The sequence below is a fragment of the Balaenoptera musculus genome, chromosome 10 (assembly GCF_009873245.2).
Source record: "Balaenoptera musculus isolate JJ_BM4_2016_0621 chromosome 10, mBalMus1.pri.v3, whole genome shotgun sequence".
NCBI lineage: Eukaryota > Metazoa > Chordata > Mammalia > Artiodactyla > Balaenopteridae > Balaenoptera > Balaenoptera musculus.
In genome coordinates, this window is record NC_045794.1 from 52,930,332 (window position 1) to 52,955,018 (window position 24,687).

General features: G+C 41.3%; 1 long non-coding RNA gene across 1 annotated transcript in view; it reads right to left on the reverse strand.

Moving 5' to 3' along the window:
• Positions 1-760: 760 nt before the first annotated feature.
• LOC118902231 overlaps positions 761-24,687 on the reverse strand; it is a 70,561-nt gene continuing 46,634 nt past the window's right edge. Inside the window, exon 3 of the long non-coding RNA XR_005021528.1 lies at positions 761-792. This is a non-coding gene — a long non-coding RNA (uncharacterized LOC118902231). The remainder of the gene's footprint in view (positions 793-24,687) is intronic.

Sequence of the window (24,687 nt, forward strand, 5' to 3'; positions counted from 1 at the left end):
AAGTTATAAGAAGCTTGAGGGAGACACCTGCTGGGACAGATTCTATGGCATCTCTGCTCATCCCTGACTTTTCCTCAGTGTCACAGAGCTGCTCTTTCTCCTGGCACATTCATATTCAATGCAGGGTAGAAGAAGGAAGGGTCAATGCCCACATAACTATTCTTTTATGAGAAAAGCAAACATTTTCCCACAACATCCCACCATAACAGATTTCCTATCATCTCATTGGTCAGAATTGGGAAAATGACCACAACTAGCTGCAACGGAGGTGAGCATTACCATCACAATTATGAGCCAAAGCCTGGGACTGAACACACTGCCAACACAAGGCAAATAGAGTTCTGTTAGCAAGGAAGAAAGGGGGTAGTGGATACTTAACTAAGCATCTTCCATAAAACATGATCCCAGCATTTAAATATTAAAACCAAATGTCTGGTCTAATCTCATGTTCTAGCTATTCCCATTTCACCTCCCAGAAGGCATAGAGGCCTGAAGGCTTAGAAGGGTGCAAGATGTATAGGACTTCAGGACTTCTGACTGGCAGGCTCTGTTTGATCTTAAAAGGAAGGAAAAACAGGAGCAAGGAATGGGGTAGGGTGGTGGGACTGAAAATGGGCTTAGTGGAAAAGAAGAATTTAAAAATTGGACTCAGTTAAGAAGTTGCCGGTAAACTAGGGCTGCCATTTTAGGCTGTTCCCACTGTGACCCACTGCTCACAGAACTAGAAATTCAGAAATTTACCTTTTTAAGATATCAAACAGTCCACTCAAGTCCAGGAGGGTGACAGCAGTGCTAAAGCAGGGCAGGAAGAAGAAAGGAATTAAGCTGAAGGGTAGCTGTCATAGTAAATCACCTTTCTATCTTTATTTCAAGTGCTGTGCCCCCAATCCCTGAAAGCAAAAGATTTGGGTCAGATCCTGGAATAAGGCAATAGTTGACGGCAGTTTAGAAGACTAAGTAAAGTGGCAAGAAACCCATGAAAGGGAGACCTATGAACATATTATATCTTTTCTGAATGCTGTCAACAGGGTAGTGGAAAGGGATGAAATAAGAACACTATTTCTTGACAGTGTCAAGAAGATATGGAACTTATTGTTGAGTATATGCATTTATGCCCCATGTGCCTAGCATAACCTTTTCCAAATTCTAACCTTTCTTCAAGTCTTTCCCTGGAATTTACAACTACAATTCATTTGTTCATTTATCTTTTTAACAAGCAACTTGGAGTCAGTTTCATTTGAGTATGTTTCCAGCAACATAAAGAAACCAGCTCTTGAGAGTGACTTATGGTAGAATGATGGAAGACACTGTCTGCTAGATGAATAGTTATTTTTAAAATGTTTACAATGGCCTATGAACAAATTGATAACTTCTTTTCCCCTGTACTTTCAAATGCATTTTTAAATAAGTATATAGGGACTTCCCTGGTAGTGCAGTGAATACAAATCCACCTGCCAATGCAGGGCACATGGGTTCGATCCCTGGTCGGGGGAGATCCCACATGCTGCGGAGCAACTGAGCCCGTGCACCACAACTACTGAGCCTGCTCTCTAGAGCCCGCAAGCCACAACTACTGAAGCCCTCGCACCTAGAGGCTGTGCTCCGCAACAAGAGAAGCCACCGCAATGAGAAGCCTGTGCACTGCAATGAAGAGCGCCCCCACTCACCACAACTAGAGAAAGCCTGTGTGCAGCAACAAAGACCCAATGCAGCCAAAAAAAATAATAATAAAGAAGTGCTTTAAAAAAAAAAGTATATAGACATCTTTTAAAGGAAGACTATTCTAGTCTCCCTATGACTGATCATCAAAGTTGTCCAGCTTATAATAAAAATTTACTGAGCAAAGTGTGCAAAGAAGTCAGAAAATGTGACTCATAGTCAAAGAAAAGAAGCAGTCACTAGAAATAGATACTGAGATTCCTCAGATGATGAATTAGATGACAAGGACTTTATAAAGCAGTGATAATAAATATGTCTAAGAACTTAGGAAATGATAGACATAATGACAGAATAGATGGGAATTATCAGGAGAGAGCTGATAATAAAAAAAGAAATAAATAGAAATTCTAGAACTGAAAATTATAATATCTATAATGGAAAACTCGTTGAATTGGTTTAACAGGACACTGGAGTCTGCAGAACAAAGGCCAGTAAACCTAAGTACAGATCAATAGAAATTATTTAATCCATAGAACAAAGAGAAAAACAGTTTTTAAAAAGTGAGTGATAGCAAAATTTCAAGCAGCCTAATGTATGTGTTGGAGTCTCAGAAAGAGGAGAGAAAGAATGGAGCAGATTTTTTAAGGAACCTCCATACTGTTCTCCACAGTGGATGTATCAATTTACATTCCCACCAACAGTGTAAGAGGGTCTCCTTTTCTCCACAGCCCCTCCAGCATTTATTGTTTGTAGATTTTGTAATGATGGCCATTCTGACCGGTGTGAGGTGATACCTTATTGCAGTTTTGATTTGCACTTCTCTAATAATTAGTGATGTTGAGCATCCTTTCATGCGTTTGTTGGCCATCTTTATGTCTTCTTTGGAGAAATGTCTATTTAGGTCTTCCACCCATTTTTTGATTGGGTTGTTTGTTTTTTTTATATTGAGCTGCATGAGCTGTTTGTATATTTTGGAGATTAATCCCTTGTCAGTTGCTTCATTTGCAAATATTTCCTCCCATTCTGAGGGTTGTCTTTTCATCTTGTTTATGGGTTCCTTTGCTGTGCAAAAGCTTTTAAGTTTCATTAGGTCCCATTTGTTTACTTTTGTTTTTATTTTCATTACTCTAGGAGGTGGGTCAAAAAAGATCTTGCTGCGATTCACGTCAAAGAGTGTTCTGCCTATCTTTTCCTCTAAGACTTTGATAGTGTCTGGCCTTACATTTAGGTCTTTAATCCATTTTGAGTTTATTTTTGTGTATGGTGTGAGGGAGTGTTCTAATTTTATTCTTTTATATGTAGCTGTCCAGTTTTCCCAACACCACTTATTGAAGAGGATGTCTTTTCTTCATTATATATTTTTGCCTCCTTTACTGTAGATTAGGTGGCCATAGGTGCATGGGTTTATCTCTGGGCTTTCTCTCCTGTACCACTGATCTATATTTCTGTTTTTGGGCCAGTACCATACTGTCTTGATTACTGTAGCTTTGTAGTATAGTCTGAAGTCAGGGAGGCTGATTCCTCCAGCTCCTTTTTTCTTTCTCAAGATTGCTTTTGTTGTTCGGGGTCAACAATCCCACTCATGGGCATGTACCCAGAGAAATCCATAATTCAAATTGATACGTGCACCCCAATGTTCATTACAGCACTATTTACAATAGCCAGGACATGGAGACAACCTAAACGTCCATCAGCAGAGGAATGGATAAAGACGATGTGGTAAATATATACAGTGGAATATTACTCAGCCATGAAAAGGAACGAAATTGTGCCATATGCAGAGACGTGGATGGACCTAAAGACTGTCATACAGAGTGAAGTAAGTCAGAAAGAGAAAAACACATATCATATGTTAACATATATGTGGAATCTAGAAAATGGTATAGATGAACTTATTTGCAAAGCAGAAATAGAGACACAGATGTAGAGAACAAACGTATGGATACCAAGGGGGGAGGGGGATGGGATGGATTGGGAGATTGCGATTGACATATATACACTACTATGTATAAAATAGATAACTAATGAGAACCGACTGTATAGCACAGGGAACTCTACTCAGTGCTCTGTGGTGACCTAAGTGGGAAAGAACTCCAAGGAAGAGGGGATATATGTATACATAGAGCTGATTTACTTCACTGTACAGCAGAAACTAACACAACATTGTAAAGCAACTATACTCCAATAAAGAAAAATGTAGTAGAAAAAATATTTGAGGAAGTAATAGCCCCAAATTCCCCAAATTTGGTTTTAAAAAGCCATATAAACAAACAAAAAAATTGACCTCCAAATCCAAGAAGCTCTGCAAACCCCAAATAAGTACAAGGAAAACCACATTTCAGCACATCATAGTCAAACTGCTGAAAACCCAAAACAAAGCAAAAAACAGCCAGAGAAATAAAGAAAACAAATCATATTCAGAGGAATGATGAGGCAAATGAAGGCTGACCTCTCATCAGAAACAATGAAGAGATACAATGAGTATATGGATATTACTTTTGTAATATTGAGGGGGGAGGAGGAGACCAATGAGGAAGAGGAAGAAAAGAATAACAGTAGGGCAGCCAAACAGAAGAAACTGCTAGGTGCTGGAGGTGGATTTGAAGGTGCCTTGTAGAAGCAGCTTGGCTGCTCTACCTAATCTAGAGAATATAAAGGAAGTAACATGCATGAAACCCTACCCTCAAGGAGCTAACAATGTTGCTGGTAGTGTCTGATTAGCTGTAATAAGGTCAAAGAAAGAAGAGACAGAAGTGAGCTAGCGTGGCTTTGGAAGGCAGGGAGGGGCGGGTGGGAGGAGAGATAAAACTGCTTGAAGAATGCAGTCAGATTTGGTTACAGATGGCACTCAGCATACAGGACCAGTGTTTGAGCACAGATGTAGGAGTGGGTGCACTGCCCTCAGGAATCTGACCTAGATGGTAGTGGGCAGGGAGGAGGGAGTGAAAAGTACAGGAATGATCATGCTTTATTTTCTTTCATACCTTTATTGATTGTCTGTATGGGGCTGCAAGTAGTATAGGGTAGGGATTAAATGTTGAGGCTCTGAAGTCAGACTGCTTGGATTCACATCCTCTCTCTGACACTTATTAACAACCTGCAGAGGCAAGTTACTTAACCTCTTGGGTTTTTTCATGTATTCACTTATAAATGAATAATAAAACTATATCACAGGGATGTCAAAAGGATTGAACGCAAAAAAATATGTGTAAAGCTCTTACAGCAGTGCCTGGAATATAGTAAATGCTCAGTAATGTTTGCTGTTCTTATTAAATTGGGTTCCCAATATATATTTGCTAGAGGAATTGGTGGTATTAACTGAAGCAAAAATACATTTAAGTCAGCTGGGATATAAGAACTATAAAAAGTCAACCACAAAAACGGAAGCTGCATCTGAGATGATCTTGTCACCTGTTAAGTCACCAGTTGCCTTCGGGTGTGCAAATAAGGCAACACAAGGCAATGGCATCTCAGTGGTGGAGAGGCTGAAGACATTGATCTCAGGAGAGAAAATCTTTAAAGACAGGAGACCTTAAACTTGACTTGAGTCAAGTCATATAATTTTTAAACATCACTTGAAGAAAACCTATATAAACCTAGATTTATCGCCTGCCAAGTCACCTCCAAGTAAGGAAGTAAAGTCTTAAGGCCTTCACAAATAAAAACTTTAAAGTGAGTCCACCATCCAAATGAAAATTTGAACCAGGAGAGAGGGCTTACTTCTCAGGTTACCACCACATTATAGAAGGATTAGTTTGTACTTTTGAGCTGCCATACATCCAGCCAACTGATATCCGTCTAGCTATAAGAGATTTTACCTATTTTTCTAACATATTTCTTTCTTTTTTTAATAAATTTAATTTATTTTTGGCTGCATCGGGTCTTCGTTGCTTCACGTGGGCTTTCTCTAGTTGCGGCGAGTAACTACTCTTCGTTGTGGTGTGCAGGCTTCTCATTGTGGTGGCTTCTCTTCTTGCAGAGCACGGGCTCTAGGCATGTGGGCTTCAGCAGTTGTGGCACACGGGCTCAGTAGTTGTGGCTCATGGGCTCTAGAGCGCAGGCTCAGTAGTTGTGGCACATGGGCTTAGTTGCTCTGCGGCATGTGGTATCTTCCCGGACCAGGGCTCAAACCCATGTCCCCTGCATTGGCAGGCGGATTCTTAACCACTGTGCCACCAGGGAAGCCCTAACATATTTCATTCTGTATAGGAATTACCAGTTGGGAGATATCAGAACTTGTGGTAGTTTCTGGAAGTGCCACAATTGACTTAAGATGAAAGGTAAATTAAAATGTGAGGTTCTGGGACTCCATGGAGTCTGGAGTGAATATAAAATCATGGGTCTAAAGGTTTAACTCTCATCCTATTAGCTGAATGGGCATTTAAGTCATTCCAAGGCTTTGAGAACTGATCTTATGTCTAAGACCCAGGTAAGCAAGTGGTCAGTTTCATACTGAATCATAAATTCAGCTCATTCGTGGAAATGTTTGGAGACAAAAGGAGTAAATATACTAGTCAAAACCAAAGTCAAATCGTTAATTTCCACAAGACTTTGAAGATAGACAAGGTGCACTGTGCAAATAAAATAACTAGTCCAGTCTATGGGAAACCTATTACCATTGCCTCTCAGGCCTCTTCCACCAGAACCATGTGGCAATGTGAAATTTTTATCAGAAACAGGAGAGAGAAAGCGACCGACAAGCATGGTCTTGCAATAGATGCAATGACCTTGGTGGGGGCTACTTTCATGAGCTTTTGTTAGCCCTGAAGCTGCATAGACTGAATGATTCTGACCAAAAAGCATCCACATGAACTAGAAAAAGGAAAAAAAAAAACTAAGAAGATTCTGGTGAAAAGCACTACCAGAAAAGTCCACATTATCAAGAGCTGAACAGAGAAAGACAAATATATGATATCACTTACATATGGAATCCAAAAAAAATGATACAAATGAACTTATTTACAAAACAGAAATAGACTCACAGACATAGAAAACTAACTTATGGTTACCAAAGGGGAAATGAGGGGGAGGGAAAAATAGGAATTGGGGATTAACAGATACACACTACTATAGCACAGGCATAGCACAGGGAGCTATATTCAATATCTTGTAATAACCTATCATGGAAAAGAATCTGAGAAAGAATATATATATATATGTGTATAACTGAATCACTTTGCTATACACCTGAAACATTGTGAATCAACTATACTTCAATTTTTAAAAAAAGAGTTGAACATATTCTCCTCTTGGATTGTAGACTGAAATTTTCTGAAACCTTAAGTCATAGGACTTAAGTTTGTTGATGCCTTGGCAAACATGGCTTTGAGAACTGTTCTCCTCTAATCCTAAGGCATCCTCTGGGATTGGTTGGTCCCCAAAGCCTAAATGATGCCTTTGAGATCATATCCTCTGGAGAGCACCACTGAAAAGAGCAAGGTTGGTCTTGGCACTGTACCATTTCCCAAATCTCTTCCTTCCCCTACTTTCTCTTAGCACTTAGGAAACCTGGCAATCTTACATTCTCTATAGTGTTCATACAGAAGCCTCTCTCAGCAGTGCTGTCCCAGGAATTCTGGTATCACTCTTTCAGTCATCAGTGCCATAGAACCCAACATGGGTGGGAGGGACACATCGGGGCATAGTTGCTGAGAAATAGAACAACCTTCAGCAGTCCATCTAACTAACATCTGAGACGTCAATATTGTGCTTCCCTTTAAAAGCTGGTAGGCATGGAACTTCTGTTTTGCTGCAAAACATGATGCTCCTTGACATCGAAACTGCCTTTGGGGGGCGGGGGGCAGTGTTGCAGTCCCTGTGATTTAGATATGAAAAGTTTTGTTTACTTCTGAATTCTTCATGCTTTTTGTAACTGCTTGAATCTGCCTTATAGCAAGATTCCCAGAGACAAACTGGAGCAATGGCCCCTCTTCTCTCCTACTCTGCATGTAGAGCCTTTTCTTTATTGAACAGCCTAACCTCCACCTTCTCACCACAGGCATACTTCTCACTTTCACTGCTTGTGGAAAACACAGGGTATTTGTCTTTATGTAAAATGATGTCAGGCATCCGAGCCTTTAGTGGATTTTGAGACTGCAATCCTTTGGTGGGGAGAGGCTGGGCTGTGAAATCATGTTTTGAATCCTTAAGGTAAGAATTTTAATGAGAAACAACTGTCGAAGAAGCTCATTTTTTTGAATGTGTACCATAATTTTATTTTGAAAAATGAGTTTTTGCTATAACTGGCCAGTTTTAATCAGGGTGGGGAAGAGAGGGGCTCTCTGTTTTGAGTGGCTGAGCAGAACTGAAAAATAAGTGAATGCTCTTAAAGAAAAACGACATGCTCTCTCCCGTGAAGAAACGGGAAAACTTTCAGCCATCCCACTAGGCCAGTGTTTTCCCGGCTCTGCAGCACTCTTGTAAATTTGTAAATTTGCCGCAGCTCACTTGTAAATTTGCCAGGGTGGCAGGGACACGTGACTCTTAGCTGGGAGGCCTGCCAGCTATCAGAAGCCCCCAGCTCTCTGGAGGGAGAAGGGGATGGGTGCCCAGAGACCACCCTGGGTTATAATTATTTGGGGGGGATGCTTGCTGGTTCTGATAGCAAATCCCCCTAGACAGATGCGGCCCACGTTGGAATGTCTTATGGAGAATTCCACCAACTCCCCAGTATCAGACCTAGAACCTAACAAAATAAATCCTTACATTAGACCAAAGGTTAGTACAGACTTCCCTATCTAGCACTATATGTCACCTGATCTTTCAGGTTCTTCTGTGCCTAAATCCATCTACCAGAAACCCCTTGTTTATTCTCAGTAGGCAGAAACCCATAATTCTTACTCATTCTATTGATTCTCCCTCTGGTCACATATCCCCCTTGATTCCTCCTCGTTCCTGGTTACCTCATTGTCCCTTGGCCTCCAAAGAATCATCTCACACCCGCAAGCCAGACAGATTAATGTCCCTAGTTCCCAAGGTGTGTGTTTGGTCTGATTCCAGGTGACCACTGGGATTTTGAGCCATGACCCTATCCTGAGGGGAAACTCCTTCCCTTTTCATCCTGAACGTATGCATATTCCTGATACGCAGTCTAAGCCTGAAAAAAAAAAAAAATCTATCTAGCTTCCTAAACATTTCTAAGAGGAAACTTAACACTCTCTTATCATATACAAACCTCCCTTGAACCTTTGAACCCTGAAAGGGAGGACAGGCCCTCTTAGAAATTTGGAATGATATGCATTATATTATTAGGGAATTTTAAATCAGTATCTTTCAACTTGGGTGATTCAACCAGTGGGTGTACTAAACTCAGGTACTGATGAGGTGAGCTGGCCTCCTCTGCCGCATTGTCATCACCACTGAACCCGCCACCTGGGACCTGCTGTAACAGGAACTCAGAAGAGCAAACCACCTGGCAGTGGTGGCTGAAAGACAGGCTTAGGGATTCAGGGACATTGAGAAGTGTTATGTCCTCTTGAGGAAAAGAGGGGAGAGAGAGAAACAGTTTGAGAATAGCCTACTAGCATAACTTACTTTAGCAATGCTGTTCCAGCAGTCATAGTTTTATTGGGCTTATTCCTCTTTTTTTTTTTTTTTCCCTGCATCCCTCCCTGGGATGTGAAAGTGGTGGTTTTTGGTGATGGGTGGCTGCAGAGGCTGAGGAAAGCTCAAAAAAGAAGGGTTGGAAGTAACACCGTGTCTGGGGTCAAATGGTTGCAGCAAATGTTATCCTCCTGATTTATTGGGCTTATTTCTCCACAGCTTTTGAAGAAGCAGTCAGAGTTACGTGCTTCTTGCTTACAAAAAAAACAGCTACTCTTGGCCGCTGTCGTTTTTAAGAATTCAGTACAGCTTTCAGAGAGAAAGTTGAATGAACATATTATGGGTTAGTTTTCTTGCCAATTGTGAGGCTGCAGAATTACATTCATGTCATGATATTCACCACATTCATGACTTTTATTCAGAGAAACACCAGAAATGAACAGTAGCGCTATGTCCACGTAGGGAGAATTCGGTGTCAAAATACCTAGGGCAGTGCCCCCGCTCCCATATCCCCTTGTTCTCCCCTCCTCTCCTTTCTCCCTTCCTTACCCCAGTCAACCAGAGGAAGCCATTCATCTAACAGCCTCTAAATGTAAAAAAAAAAAATAGTCCTTGGCAAATCCCTGCCAAGCTTTGGAACTATTGTCCATTTACACTCATACGTACACATACGTGCACACTGCAATGAGCTCAGTCATTGTTCGAAACTATGATGCGATTCAAAACAGTGTTTCGATGCTTTAATTAGACGGTAAGTTCTTGGTTTGGTCTGGCTTTCTTATTTCGTTGCCTGGGTAGTTTAGGGTGTGGCAGTGAAAGCAATGCAATGACTGGAAGGGAGCTGTAGGGGACCAGAAGAAGTGGCAACAAACTAGTCAGAATCTTCTTTTCTTGTAGCCCCCGTGCTAACTGACACAATAGACTGTGGCCTCCTTGCTCTGCTGAGGACAAGTACAAAGCACCAGCCTATGCCCAACTATCTCCACACATGAGAGAGAAGAGGTTTTCTACAAGACTAGTGTTGACAGCGATGTTGTCATTTAATGTAGTCACAATGAACTGTTCATCAAATTGACGTCTGCACAAAGCTTTACCTCAAATTCAGACACCTGTTTTACCTTCCTTGCATCTATGTAATAAAGTAGCCATGTCATCTTAAAAAAAACAAACCCTGGGACTTCCCTGGTGGCGCAGTGGTTAAGAATCCACCTGCCAATGCAGGGGACACGGGTTCGGTCCCTGGTCCGGGAAGATCCCACATGCTGTGGAGCAACTGAGCCCGTGCGCCACAACTACTGAGCCCACATGCTGCAACCACTGAAGCCCGTGCACCTAGAGCCCGTGCTCCACAACAAGAGAAGCCACTGCAATGAGAAGCCTGCACACTGCAACGAAGAGTAGCCCCCACTCGCCGCAACTAGAGAAAGCCAGCACGCAGCAAAGACCCAATGCAGCCAAAAATAAATAAATAAATTAATTAATTAATTTTTTAAAAACCTAAAGTTTTTTTTTTTTTTAAAGAGGATTCTGCCTCCTTTGATAGAGTATACTTTAGTTCTCACATACTATGGAGGCAGAAGGTTTTTTAAAAATAGATTTATTTATTTATTCATTCATTTATTTATTTATTTATTTATTTATGGCTGCACTGGGTCTTCGTTGCTGCGCGTGGGTTTTCTCTAGTTGCGGTGAGTGGGGGCTACTCTTCATTGCAGTGCGCGGGCTTTTCATTGCAGTGGCTTCTCTTGTTGCAGAGCATGGGCTCTAGAGCGCAGGCTCAGCAGTTGTGGTGCACGGGCTTAGTTGCTCCGCAGCATGTGGGATCTTCCCAGACCAGGGATCGAATCTATGTCCCCTGCATTGGCAGGTGGATTCTTAACCACTGAGCCACCAGGGAGGCCTAGATTTTTGAAACCATGCATTCAAGGGTAATATCCGAGTGAAGATGAAGCATATGAAATTTTTCCTAATATACTAGAGGAGGCAAAAAATCAAACTGAGCAGGTTTCGGGTCTTCTTGTTTCCAAAAAAATCATCCATTTCCTGGTAGGCTGTACTTCCCAAGATGGTGGCAGTAAGATCTCCCATCACACATGGGCTTCTTACAACCCGAGGTGGACACTTCTTGGACAGAGAGGTAGAGTTTGTGTCTACTCCTCTCAAACAGGAGACGGCCTGTGACTATAGCAGAAGTGACACTGTGTGACTTCTAAGGCCAGGCCATAAAAGGGGATCCAGTTTCTATCTAATTGTCTTGAGACACTTGCTCTTGGAACCCTGCCACAATGCTGTGAAGAAGCCAGGCAGCCACAGAGAGAGGCCACACGTATGTGCTCTAGCTGACAACCCAGCTGTGGTCCCACCTGTCAGCTGATATCAGTTACCAGTCGTGTGTGTGGGTGAGCCTTCAGATGACTCCCGCCCCCAGGAGTGATCCCCAGAATTTGAGCCACCCCAGCCCACACTTCGTGGAGCTGTCCTTGCCGAGTCCTGCCCAATTTGCAGGTTTGTAAGCAAATCACAAAGATTGTTGTTGTTCTACGTCACTAAGTCTGGGGTGTTTTCTTATGCACCAATAGATAACTCCAACCCTGAACTTTCTCCTCCCACTGGGAGTTTGTTGTTGGTCCTATAAATATCACACATATAAACATCCACATATAACGAAATCATGTAAGCCAGAATCTTGAGCTCCTAAGATTTAGCCCCAGGAAAATGTGAAAGTTCCATGCAAAATTAGTCACCACCATTTAAGAAATAGAAGTTTAAGAGCAAATGCAGCCATCACTAAAAATGCAGCAATGGTTACTATTCCTGGGCACCTGTGATTCACCATCCATTGTACTAGAGCAGAGATGAACTGAGAAATGCTTCTTGACAGAGATAGTTGGTTTCAAAAGATCAGAAAAAGAGGACTCTGAAGAAAGAAGGATGGATGAGCTAGCAGAAGGCAACAAGTTAAGTCATGGACTTGGGATGAATCTGATCTTTGTGTCATAGAATTTCAGAATCTCAAGATTACATGAGGCCAATTAGACTTGGTCTAATTCACCACTCTTGTCAAATCCCTGAGTCCCATCTGCAACATATTTGAAAAGTTATCATCTAGTTTCCCCTTAAATATCTTTGATGCCAGGGAAAGTCCTCTTAGCTTCCTAAAGAAGTTAGTTGTTAGAGATTTCTTCTTTAGGCTAAGCTGAAATCATCTGCATGCAACTTTTATCTTTTGGTTCTGTTGTGAAGTTGCATCTTTTGCAGGAGGTTTGGTTCTAAAGTAAACACAAGGCAACAACTGCACATAGCCAAACTTGGTCTTGAACGTTCTTCAGGAAAGCACCCCCATAGTCATCAGTCTGAGTCCTTAGCCAGCATTCTCTCCAGTGTAGGAATTAAGCACTGTTTCTTTAGTTGAGAACCAAGGAAAGTAGTTGGCTTGCATAGCCACACTTTAGGTTGTGTTATCCCCTTTAAAATGTGAATATTTTTGCAGAGCACATGTAAATGTTGTATCCTTTAAACACATACATGACATGACATCATTGTAGCCTTGCCTTCTAAGGCTACATAAGGCAAGTCTAACATGTGTTTAATGAAAGCCTTTGGAGACAGTTATTAGAACTCTCTAGACTGCTCTACATGAAACATCATCTTCCCGCAAATGTTTCTCACAGAACGTGGTTTTGAGTCTCTCACTCTTTTGTATTTCTCCTCTGAACAGATCTGAACATATGTCCTTAAGTATAACTCCCAGTATTGATCAGATTGTCCATGTGTAATCAGGTCAGCACAGGATAGAGGAGACAGGCACACATACTGTCTTCAGTACTGACTTTTGTTACTCCAGCCAAAAATTGCATTTGAGTTTTTGGCAACTATGTCCCATTGTTGAATTATAGTTACCAGAATCCTAAATGTTTTTTAAAAATTATGAAATATTGAAAGATGTAGAAAATAAAACAGCAGATACCCACAAACTCATCATCAAGATCAACAGATGTTAGCTTGCCTTATTTGCCTCTTTATGTGTGCTTTATTTATCTAGGTCTCCTACATACTGCATTTCTGCAGCCATATAACCACACCGTCAAGAGTTACTGATTCACAATTATTTATTGAATCCCTACTGTGTCATTTCTGGGGTCTTAATTTTGCTATTCAAATGTATGATGTATTATCTCAGCCTCACATTATTCACAAATTTGATTAGGGAAACTTTTTCCACAACATTTATTACAGCATTGAATGGGATAGGGTTGATGACAGAGCCCTGTGACCCTCCACTAGGGAAAATCCTCTCAAATAGCTGAAGCATGATTGTTTCTATGACCCCATGCCTTTGTTTATACTGTTCCTCCTCCCTGGAATGGCTTCTTACCTCCTTCCTCCATCTGACTAACTTATGTTAACTAACCGTTTGAGACTCAGTGTCACCTGCTCCAGAAAGCCTTCCCTCATCATTACCTGCTAAGTTAGGTGCCCCACCTTTGTACATTTCTCTACTGTAGTACCTGTGCTCTATTGTAATTATTGGCAACTTGGCTATCTTCCCCTCTCATCTTTTTTTTTTTTTTTGGCTGTGCTCCATGGCTTGCGGGATCTTAGTTCCCCGACCAGGGATTGCAACCGGGCCATGGCAGTGAAAGCACTGAGTCCTAACCACTGGACCACTAGGGAATTCCCTCCCCACCCCCCCATCTTTAAGTCCTTCAATGGAAAAATGCCCTCATATCTATCTTTATATTTTTAACCTTTATCAGTGTGCCAGAACTTAAAAAGTGCTAGTTAGTATTAGGTGCTCAAAAATGCTAGTTAAATTAAAATGTAGGAATAAAACAATTCAGACTAATCTTCCTTCCTTTCATTACAGGAATACTTTCCATGACACCTCTAATAGATCATCACTTCTAACCACAGAGATTTGCTACCCCACAGGACAACCCATTCCTTATATGAACGGTTCTGGATTTTGAAAGACTCTTCTCATATTAAGCCCCAAGTCAGTTTCGTGTACCAACACTTTAAGTTCTCATTATAAGTTGAATCTCTTCTCTGAATGTCAAGGATTCTTTTATGGCACTCACTTGGGTAACTAAATGGTTATTAGTGAATATGTTTTACATGGAGCTAGCAGAGCTAAAGAAATTATTTCAGTGCTCAGAATTGAGGCACTTTCTGGGGCATCCCATTAAGGATCTCTACCCTGAATTCTTTCCAGAAGCTAATGGGGTCTGTGAAGACCACAGAGCACAGGTGTTCCATGTTCTATACAGCTCACATTCCTATATAAACATGCCACCACTTTCTCGAGCATTGCAAGCTCCTGGGTGGTCTTAGGGCTGCCTTCAAAGGGAAACAAGTTGGATTGTCTCTCCTTGCTAATCATTTGAGGATCTGGTTAGAATAGAGCTAGACTGTATTCTGGAATCTCTGTTTCTTGAGTCCCTGCATTGACACCTGAGGAGAAACCTAAGTGATTAAATCTGGCCCCAAGCTTGACAATAACCAGAGCTTTAGGGAAAATAAAACTGGGAGAAACAGGTAACGTCTGTGTGAAGTTCAATGCCTTTCTATAATTTCTTGATCATAACTGCCACTTAGTATGGTGGAAGCAATTGACATTTTCCCCTGGAAATATGAAAGCAAAACATTTCCTTAAAATTTAGGCTTTTGTCCCGCAGGTGGCAGATTTTTCTAAATTGTGATCAGTTGGCAAAATTTTTACAACAGAGCATTCATTATTCTCTCAGTATAAAATATCAGTGCTTCTTGTACAGACTTTACCGAATGGAACCCTTATAACTATCCTGAAAAATAAATATTATTATCCCCATTTTATAGATGAGGCACTGGACGTGTAAGAAAATTAAGAAACATGTCCAAAGTTTCAGAATTACTAAGTTGCAGAAACAATTCATATCCAGATGGTTCTGACTCCAAAGCCCGTGTGCTTCATACCAGGCTATGTTGGCTCTCGTTTTCAAAATCAGCTTCACTACACGGTCCTTCATTTAGAGTTGAGCTGTGCTCACTTCCTGATCCTGTGTTCCTGGATCACCCCTTTTATCTGCATGTGGTTGCACCCCGTGATAACAAGTGATAACATCTTTGCATTATCAACCAGAGTGTATCTAATTTTGTTTTAAAATAATGTCACCCTTAAGAATATCCAAGATATATGAAGGTGATTGCATGAATGTCTGCTAGATTCTCTTGTTTACCTCAACTTTGGGTTGGCCAGAGGGGAGGGGTAGGAGGAGGTAATCCTTACTCAAGAGGGCCCAACGAAAGTAGTAAGAAGAAGCCAATTTCTTTTAAAAATCTTGAGTCATATGGACTGAGAAGTCAGGGAGAGCTTTCGTTGGTATTCATCATGAGTATTTTATTCATGTTATTTAGGCTTTTTTTTTTCGTCCATCTCCATGCTCCATGCTTCATAGCAAATAGACCAGGGCCTGACCAAATCTGACCCACTGCCTGTTTTTGTAAATCGAGTTTTAATGGAACACAGCCACTTTCACTCGCTTACATATTGTCTGTGGCTGTTTTTGCACTACAAAGGCAGGGGAAAGTGGTTGTAGCAGAGACTGCGTGGCCCACAAAACCGAAAATATTTACTTTCTGGCCCTTTACAGAAACAGTTTGCCTACCCCCGCTGTAGGCAGAACAAAAATGCATGGGTGTTGCAGTCCAGCAAGGAATCTGTGTCTGGACTAGAATGTGGAGGAATTTGGACTTGGATGGCTGGACTAGAGCATCTTTAAAGGCTCTTCCAACCCTGCAGTATATGAGGCAGGACCAAGATAGCAGATGTAGACTTGGAGGACAATAAGTATGTTAAGGCTTCCCTGGTGGCGCAGTGGTTGAGAATCTGCCTGCCAATGCAGGGGACACGGGTTCGAGCCCTGGTCCGGGAAGATCCCACATTCCGCGGAGCAACTGGGCCCGTGAGCCACAACTACTGAGCCTGCGCGTCTGGAGCCTGTGCTCCGCAACAAGAGAGGCCGCGACAGTGAGAGGCCCGCGCACCGCGATGAAGAGTGGCCCCCCGCTCGCCGCAACTAGAGAAATCCCTCGCACAGAAACGAAGACCCAATACAGCCAAAAATAAAAAAATAAATTTATTTTTTAAAAAAAATGTTAAAAACAAGCATTTCTGTTTTGCTGGTTCTTACTATGCTGATGATCAAATGTAGCGAGCTATGTATCCAGCACGTTAGTTAAATCCTGAATAGTCTCTCAAGCCACTTAAGGCTGGACACGTGAAAGTAAGCCATGTCTGATTATATTGACATCAACAAGTATTTGAGAGAAGGCCATCTACATAATTGTATCATTTTGCTTGTCGGTGTTTGTAAAACATTATTTGTAATATTATTTGAAAACTCCCTCCAGTCAAGGAAGCTTGCAACTATGGGGATGTTTTATTAATTTATTTATTGGCCAGCAACCTTATGCACGCTGCTACATGAAACAGTAGAGGAAATGTGGTCTCTGCCCTGGAGGACGGCACTGCTCAATCCTTGGACTCTCTTATGTCTCAGGACCTGTTATAATGTTTTGGTTATTTTTCTTAAGGTATTTCCAAGTAATTAAGATGCATGTCTGAAAAATGATGTATAATGTCAGAGGCCCAAATCCTTGGAACCTAACGCTGACTAGATTTCTATAATCATCCCTGGGACCTTTGGCTGCATTTTCATCAGAAAACTCATCTTTTGAAATTACAGTTTTTTTAAGCCTCCTGCATTCTCTGTAGATCATCATTTAGCTCGTTGGTTAGTCACCTGGTCTTTTAAGTTGGGCCATACTTTCTCTGCATACAAGAATGATGTCAAAAGTAGATGTTTACAGACATCTGATCCCTGCTGTATTGCTTCAAATCATCATGCACAAATATTTAAAAAAATCTTATCTTGGTATATTTTCAAGTGTCTATGCTAGGAAAGATAAAGACTGAAGTCAATTTTTTTCCTATTGAATTTAGAATCAAAACAGACTTATGTGAGTAAAACAACTGAAAGTGTAAAAATACCTGTTGGGTTGAGAATGATTTGCATGGGGAAAAAATATCTTATGCTTTGAAAATTGGAAAGATGTCTGATCTGGATGGACAAAAAGACATCCTGCCAGAGGAGAGAAGATTTGCTTTCATGTGTGGACACTGGGGCTTGTGGGCATGACCCAACAGGAGGTCAGAGCTGTCTTCACATTACTCTTGTTTAGTGCCATTGTGAACTTGTTGATAGGATGTTTTTTAATTGTTCTCAAGTCAGCCAGTATATGAATATTTTGTTTCTGAGTCAGTAAGGAACAGAATTTTCATCACATGTTTCTTTAGGATTTCCTCTCTTTTCTTCACCTATAAGTGTCTAATAAAATATTTTGTTTGGTACTTAAAAAGTATTTATTGATGAATGACTTCACTGTTTCAATTAGCTCATTGGTATATCTACTGAGAATCAAAAAAAATTGCATGAACTTAGACTTATAAGCAAAAAAATTCCAGAGAGAAAATTTATAGCTTCTAGAATTGTTTAAAAGAGAATTTATATAATGTTCTAGATGAGTCCATTAGCATTTCTTTCACATAATAACAATTCGTCAAGAAATCAATTGACCCAGTGATCACTTTGTCCACTTAATGATTCATAACTTTTTAACAAGTAAGAAAGTAACAGAAATGTGTGTTTCAGTCAGGCTGCTCAATATACAGCTTACTTAGGGAAGAGACAATTTCTCAGGTTTTTAAAAATTTTGGTATCAGGCAAGATGCTGTCAGCAATCTCAATGATATTTTTAAATTATACGGTGAGTTTTTATCTTCCAATATATTTTCATCCCAGTCTACTGCTTTTCCTATTGCTCTTGATTTACAGATTTTCTTTCTTGACCAGGAGGGGAAGGAGTTGGATTACAAGCAATTCACTGGGAATGTTTTTATACATGGATGGGGAGGGATCTTTGTGTGCATGTGATAGTGGGTGTATGCACTGATATAAGGAGAGTGTGAAGATACAAGTGTGAAGATGCCCAACGGTGTTAAGCTTGGAATTTTTTCAAGCAATTATGCTAATAACTATAAAGCAACAAGTTCTTGGTGAATCAATAATATTGAAAAATTGGTCTTTTGGCAAACTAGTTCTTTGATGGATTGGTAGTCAATGACTTACTATTTGGTTGATTTTCTGCACACTGGTCTACTTCTTATAAAATCATCTTCTGTCTCCCAAGAGAGACCCACTTGTGTGGATTGCCAAAAACAGTCTCATCTAGAAGCAGGTGGAGGGGGGCTTCCCTGGTGGCGCAGTGGTTAAGAATCTGCCTGCTAATGCAGGGGACACAGGTTCGAGCCCTGGTCCTGGAAGATCCCACAGGCCGCGGAGAAACTAAGCCCGTGCGCCACAACTACTGAAGCCTGTGAGCCACAAATACTGAAGCCCGCGCACCTAGAGCCCGTGCTCCGCAACAAGAGAAGCCACCACAATGAGAAGCCCGCGCACCACAACAAAGAGTAGCCCCTGCTCTCAGCAGCTAGAGAAAACCCGTGTGCAGCAGCAAAGACCCAATGCAGCCAAAAATTAAATAAATGAATAAATTAATTAATTACAAAAAATTTAAAAAGCAGGTGGAGGAAGCTTCTGCCATATTTTCCAGCCATAGAGCTTTAGAATAATAAATTGTTGCACTCCACGTAAAAGAAAAATTCTCTTAAAGTGTCTTTTTGGAGAATATGAGAAATCTTTTTAGTTACTGAACATTTCATGTGATGGCATTAAAAATGAAGCCTTCATTTTAATGACAAAAATGGCTTTGCCACAACTTCCAGTACACGTATGGGCTAGGACGTGAAAGAGAAGAGCGCTTGGATATGCATAACTGGAAGGGAGAGAGAAGAAGAATATATGTAGAAAAATGAATAACAATGCTTAAGGCTGCAAGGAGTAGAGGAAATATGCCTGAGGAAATAAAACAGCACAGGGCCATTAGACTTTGGTGGGTGCTTACGTACACGGTGTGTGTCCTAGTGTGAGACAAAGAAGGTTATGTGTATTAAAGAGATAAGGTTCATCCTCCCAAAATATTCAACCTTCCTAAAATACTCAGCAGCAAATAGTTGGTAACAGATGTAAGCAATTTCCAGGCTTGCTCTGTCAACCTCATCTTGTCCATATATTGATACTTTAGCAACTGAAATGGGAATCCAAGGACTGTAAGATAGGACATGGGTTCTGACATTCCAATGACACTGCACAAACCACTCCACTGATGTTTTCAGTGGTGACAGCCGGAGACTAATGGTGAGAGGGTACCAGAATTGACTATTCAAATAATGAAAGGTACTAGGTGTCACTGTTGAAATATTGATCTACATTCTTTTCTCTGTTAATAGGATACTGGCATCCATGGAAGAAAGGTCTGTAGGAAAAACACAAATATTACATTACCAAGTTTCCCTTTGCAACACGTGTGAGGTGTCCAGGGTTTTAAATAGAACTTTCTGTTCTTTACATATTCTGTTCTTTACATATTTCTTATTCCAGGTATCACTGCAGAGCCCAGATTTCTCACCAACCTGTCTTCCCAACACAAAGGAACTAAACTTGAGATCCCTGGAAATTCTTGGTATGAGTCTTTGTCTTTCCATTTCTTTTTTCTTTCATCTCCTCTTGCTTTCACTGGATGGAATTTATGCCTTTCTTCACTGAAAAAGGAGCTACATCAGACCTAGGGGATCAGGAAGAGGTTTTTATCACCTCCATGATTTAGGTAGCAAGGCAGATATCGGGCAACAAGGAGTTATAGAAAACTTCTCCACCCTTTCTTTTTTTAAGGGAGCCATTACTTCAGGTAGAGGATATTAGCTAACATATTTCTGAAAGCGTTGGGCTCTTTCAAGACCTCCATTGGTGATCAAACCAAATGTTTAAAAGGACATTCACATAAACAAAAGCATGGTCTGCATTCACAAACCATTTTCAATAAGATCTCTTTCCAGTCAAGACTCTGACCATCTGCTTGCCTTATATTTTTAATATTATATTAAAATTATATATTTTAACATATATTTATATTTTTTAATATTATTCTGTCAAATATATGCTCTGTTAATGCAGGTAAAGGAATCATATTTTTTAATATTATTCTGTCAAATATGTGCTCTGTTAACGCAGGTAAAGGAATACTTGAAAAATCTGATCATACACAACTCAGCGAGTCCAGATGACATGAATCCTGAAGTCTGGTGGGAATTAGTTAATGCAGCCTTACATATAGTACCCAAAACAGAGCAGCTTCACAGTAATATTTCATCAAACCACCCTCGTTTCAGGAAGTACACAGGTAGTAAAATAAATACAATCAACATTCTCTTAGGCTCTCCTGGAATAAATTGTTACCTTGGACAAGTTACCATTTACAAGGCCACACATATGAGCTTACTCTATCACTAAAGGAAAGAAAAAAGTAGCATATCACCAAGAAAGAGCAAAAAATAAAACAAAGATTTGCAGGATGGTATTTTTCTAAAGATTATAGAGGAAATCTGTAACATTATCTACTAAGGGTGGCTTTTCAAGATATAGAAAAGGATAAACCATATATGTGATGTAGCTGACAGGGCCTACTCAGGACTGGAAGCCAGAATGACCCAGATTGTGATCTTACTTGTCAAGTGGCTGTATAATTACAGCTGTGGACCTCACATAGGCCAAAGGTAGGGATCTGACTATCTCTTTGTTGAATATTGTGGTATATTAAAAAATGGCTTCAAATTCTTTGACATCCCTCTCATTGAACATTGGGGTCTATTTCCCCTCCCCTTGGATCTGGCTGGCCTATAACTTCCCTGACCAACAGAATCTGGTAGAAGTAACACTATATACACGAGCTCCAGACCTAGCCCTTAGGAAGGTTTCCATCCTGGCCTCTTGAAAGCCATGGACAAGTTGGATTGCTCTAAGGCTGCCATGTTGTGTGGAAGCCCAAGCTCCTGACCCACAGAGCCATGAGCTAAATAAAAGGGTTGTTATTTCACATCACAAACTAAGGATGGTTCATTACATAGCAAGAGTTAGGAATAGCAGCTCCCCTTTCTACTTCAGGAAACTTTACTCCTTTTCCTTTCTGTGTTTTTCACTTCCTTTTTCCTCTTTTCCTTTTTCTCCCTCTATTCCTTGATATTTTCTTATAGCCACCACACGAAGATAATTAAGCATATTTTTATGTCTGTTTGTTTGTAAATGAAGTCGGATTTTGGTACTGTTTTTCCTCCTTGTTCATTATTTTAGAAGAAGGTGAGCAGTGCTTAAAACTTTCTCTCAAAAAACAAAATTATTGAGGGCAGAGTCAAGATGGCATATTAGGAGCACATGGAATTTTCGTCTCCTCACAGCTAGGGCACCTACCAGGCACCAGTGGGGGACCACGGACACCTAAGGGGATGGGAGGAACCCCCAGCCACCGGGTAGGACGTGGAGTGTGGGGGGAGTGAAGGGGGAGCAGAAGTGGAGGTGGGAGGGGACTGGCGCCCCTGAGGGGCGGCTGGTGGAGGGGAAGGGATCCCATGCCCGAAGGGGGAAATTGGGGAACCGTTGGGAGGGCAGAGTATCAAAAGGGAGCGTGGCCAGGTTTCCCCTGCCCACTTGGGCCCCCAGGAGCCTGCTGAGATCCCGGGCCTGATCCTCTACCCACCGAGGCCCCCTCCAGCCATGCAGGTCCTGAGGGAGTGGGAGGGAGGGACGGGGGAGCAAAAGTAAAGGCCGGACCTCTGCGACCAGTACCCCAGAGGGGTGGCTGGGGGAGGGGAGGAGTTCCTACACCCAGTGGGACCCACCCACAGTTAAGGGTCCAGCAGTGATAGGGGAGACCCTGGGGGAGACAGTGGGGAGGGGCGGGAAGGAACGGAAGGGAGCGGGGCCAGTGCTTTCCCTGTCCACTTAGGCACCAGGGAGGCTGTTGGGCTCCCGGGCCTAATCCTCGGCCCTTGGAGCCTCCCTTGTGCCCCGCAGAGCACAAGCCCCACCCCTACACCCCCATCCAGGGCCCTACCTCGATACTTGGAGACCCCCTCTGAGACCCCCTCCAACACGCTGGACCTAAACCCCACCCACACACCCTCACTCAGGGCCCTACCTCCAAACTCCAGAATGCCACACTTCAGATGCCCTCCTTTCAAAGTGCTACCTCGCCCTGCCTGCACAGGTACTAGGCAGGGGTCCCACCCCACGCTTGAACGTTGCCCCACCTAGGCCCCGCCCCCAGGGCCTTTTACCGCTATGTGGGTCCTGAGCCTAGGCCCCGCCCCACACTCAAACGTCACCCGCCCACCTGCCTAGGTCGCATCCCACCCTAAACCTTGCCTCTGCCTAAGTTCCACCCACGCCTAAACTCCGCTCACATAGCCAAAGCTTTTTTTTTTTCCTCTTTTAGATTGGGGTTCTGTTTTACCTTGTTGATTCATTGCCGTTGATTCTTCTACATTTTTATTTCTCCTAATAAATCGTTTATTTTTTAAATTTTATTTTATTCTTTATACTTTGTTATTGTTCTCTCCTTTTGGCTTGTTCCCCCCCACCCTCCCCTTTTTTTTTTCTTTTTTCTGTTGTGGTTTTATTTTACCTTGTTGCAGTTGTTTCCATTATAGTTTTATTTTTTCTAATATATTTTTTACCTTTCTAATTTTTATTTTGTTTTTTATTCTTTGATATTGTACTGCTCCTTTTTTTCTTTCTTTTTTTTTTTTTACTGCACCGTGAAGCTTGCGAGATCTTGGTTCCCAGGCCAGAGATTGGGCCCGAGCTCCTGTGGTGGGAGCTCCAAGTCCAAACTGCTGGACTAACAGAGAACCTCAGACCCCAGAGAATATCAATTGGAGTGAGGCCTCCCAGAGGTCCTCATCTCAGCACCAAGACCCAGCTCTATCCAACTGCCTGCAAACTACAGTGCTGGACATCTCAGGCCAAACAACCAGTAAGATAGGAATACAGCACCACCAACAAAAAAAAAAAAAAAAAAAGAAACGACAAAAAAATATGTTACAGACGAAGGAGCAAGGTAAAAACCTACAAGACCAAATAAATGAAGAAAAAATAGGCAACCCACCTGAAAAAGAATTCAGAGTAATGACAGTAAAGATGATCCAAAATCTCAGAAACAGAATGGAGAAAATACAAGAAACATTTAACAAGGATCTAGAAGAACTAAAGAGCAAACAAACAGTGATGAACAATACAATTACCGAAATTAAAAATACTCTAGAAGGAATCAATAGCAGAATAACTGAGGCAGAAGAACAGATAAGTGAGCTGGAAGATAAAACGGTGGAAATAACTGCCAGGGAGCAGAAAAGAAAAGAGAATGAAAAGAATTGAGGATAGACTCAGAGACCTCAGGGACAACATTAAACACCCCAACATTCAAATTGTAGGGGTCCCAGAAGAAGAAGAGAAAAAGAAAGGGTCTGAGAAAATATTTGAAGAGATTATAGTCTAAAACTTCCCTAACATGGAAAAGGAAATAGTCAATCAAGTCCAGGAAGCACAGAGAGTACGATATAGGATAAACCCAGAAATAAACACACAGAGACACATATTAAGCAAACTATCAAAAATTAAATACACGGGAAAAATATTAAAAGCAGCAAGGGAAAAGCAAGAAATAATATACAAGGGATTCCCCATAAGGTTAACAGCTGATTTTTCAGCAGAAACCCTGCAAGGCAGAAGGGAGTGGCAGGACATATTTAAAGTGATGAAAGGGAAAAACCTACAACCAAGATTACTCTAACCAGCAAGGATCTCATTCAGATTTGATGGAGAAATTAAAACCTTTACAGATAAGCAAAAGTTAAGAGAATTCAGCACCACCAAACCAGCTTTACAACAAATGCTAAAGGAACTTCTCTAGGCAAGAAACACAAGAGAAGGAAAAGAGCTACAACAACAAATGCAAAACAATTAAGAAAATGGTAATAGGAACATACATATCAATAATTACCTTAAATGTAAATGGATTAAATGCTCCAACCAAAAGACACAGAATGGATGAATGGATACAAAATCGAGACCCATACATATGCTGTCTACAAGAGACTCACTTCAGACCGAAGGACACGTACAGGCTGAAAGTGAGGGGATGGAAAAAGATATCCCATGCAAATGGAAATCAAAAGAAAGCTGGAGTAGCATTTCTCATATCAGACAAAATAGACTTTAAAATAAACACTATTACAAGGAACAAAGAAGGACACTACATAATGATCAAGGGATCAATCCAAGAAGAAGATATAACAATTGTAAATATTTACGCACCCAACATAGGAGCACCTCAATACATAAGGCAAATGCTAACAGCCATAAAAAGGGAAATCTACAGTAACACAATAATAGTAGGGGACTTTAACACCCCACTTTCACCAATGGATGGATTGTCCAAAATGAAGATAAATAAGGAAACACAACTTTAAATGACACATTCACCAAGATGGAC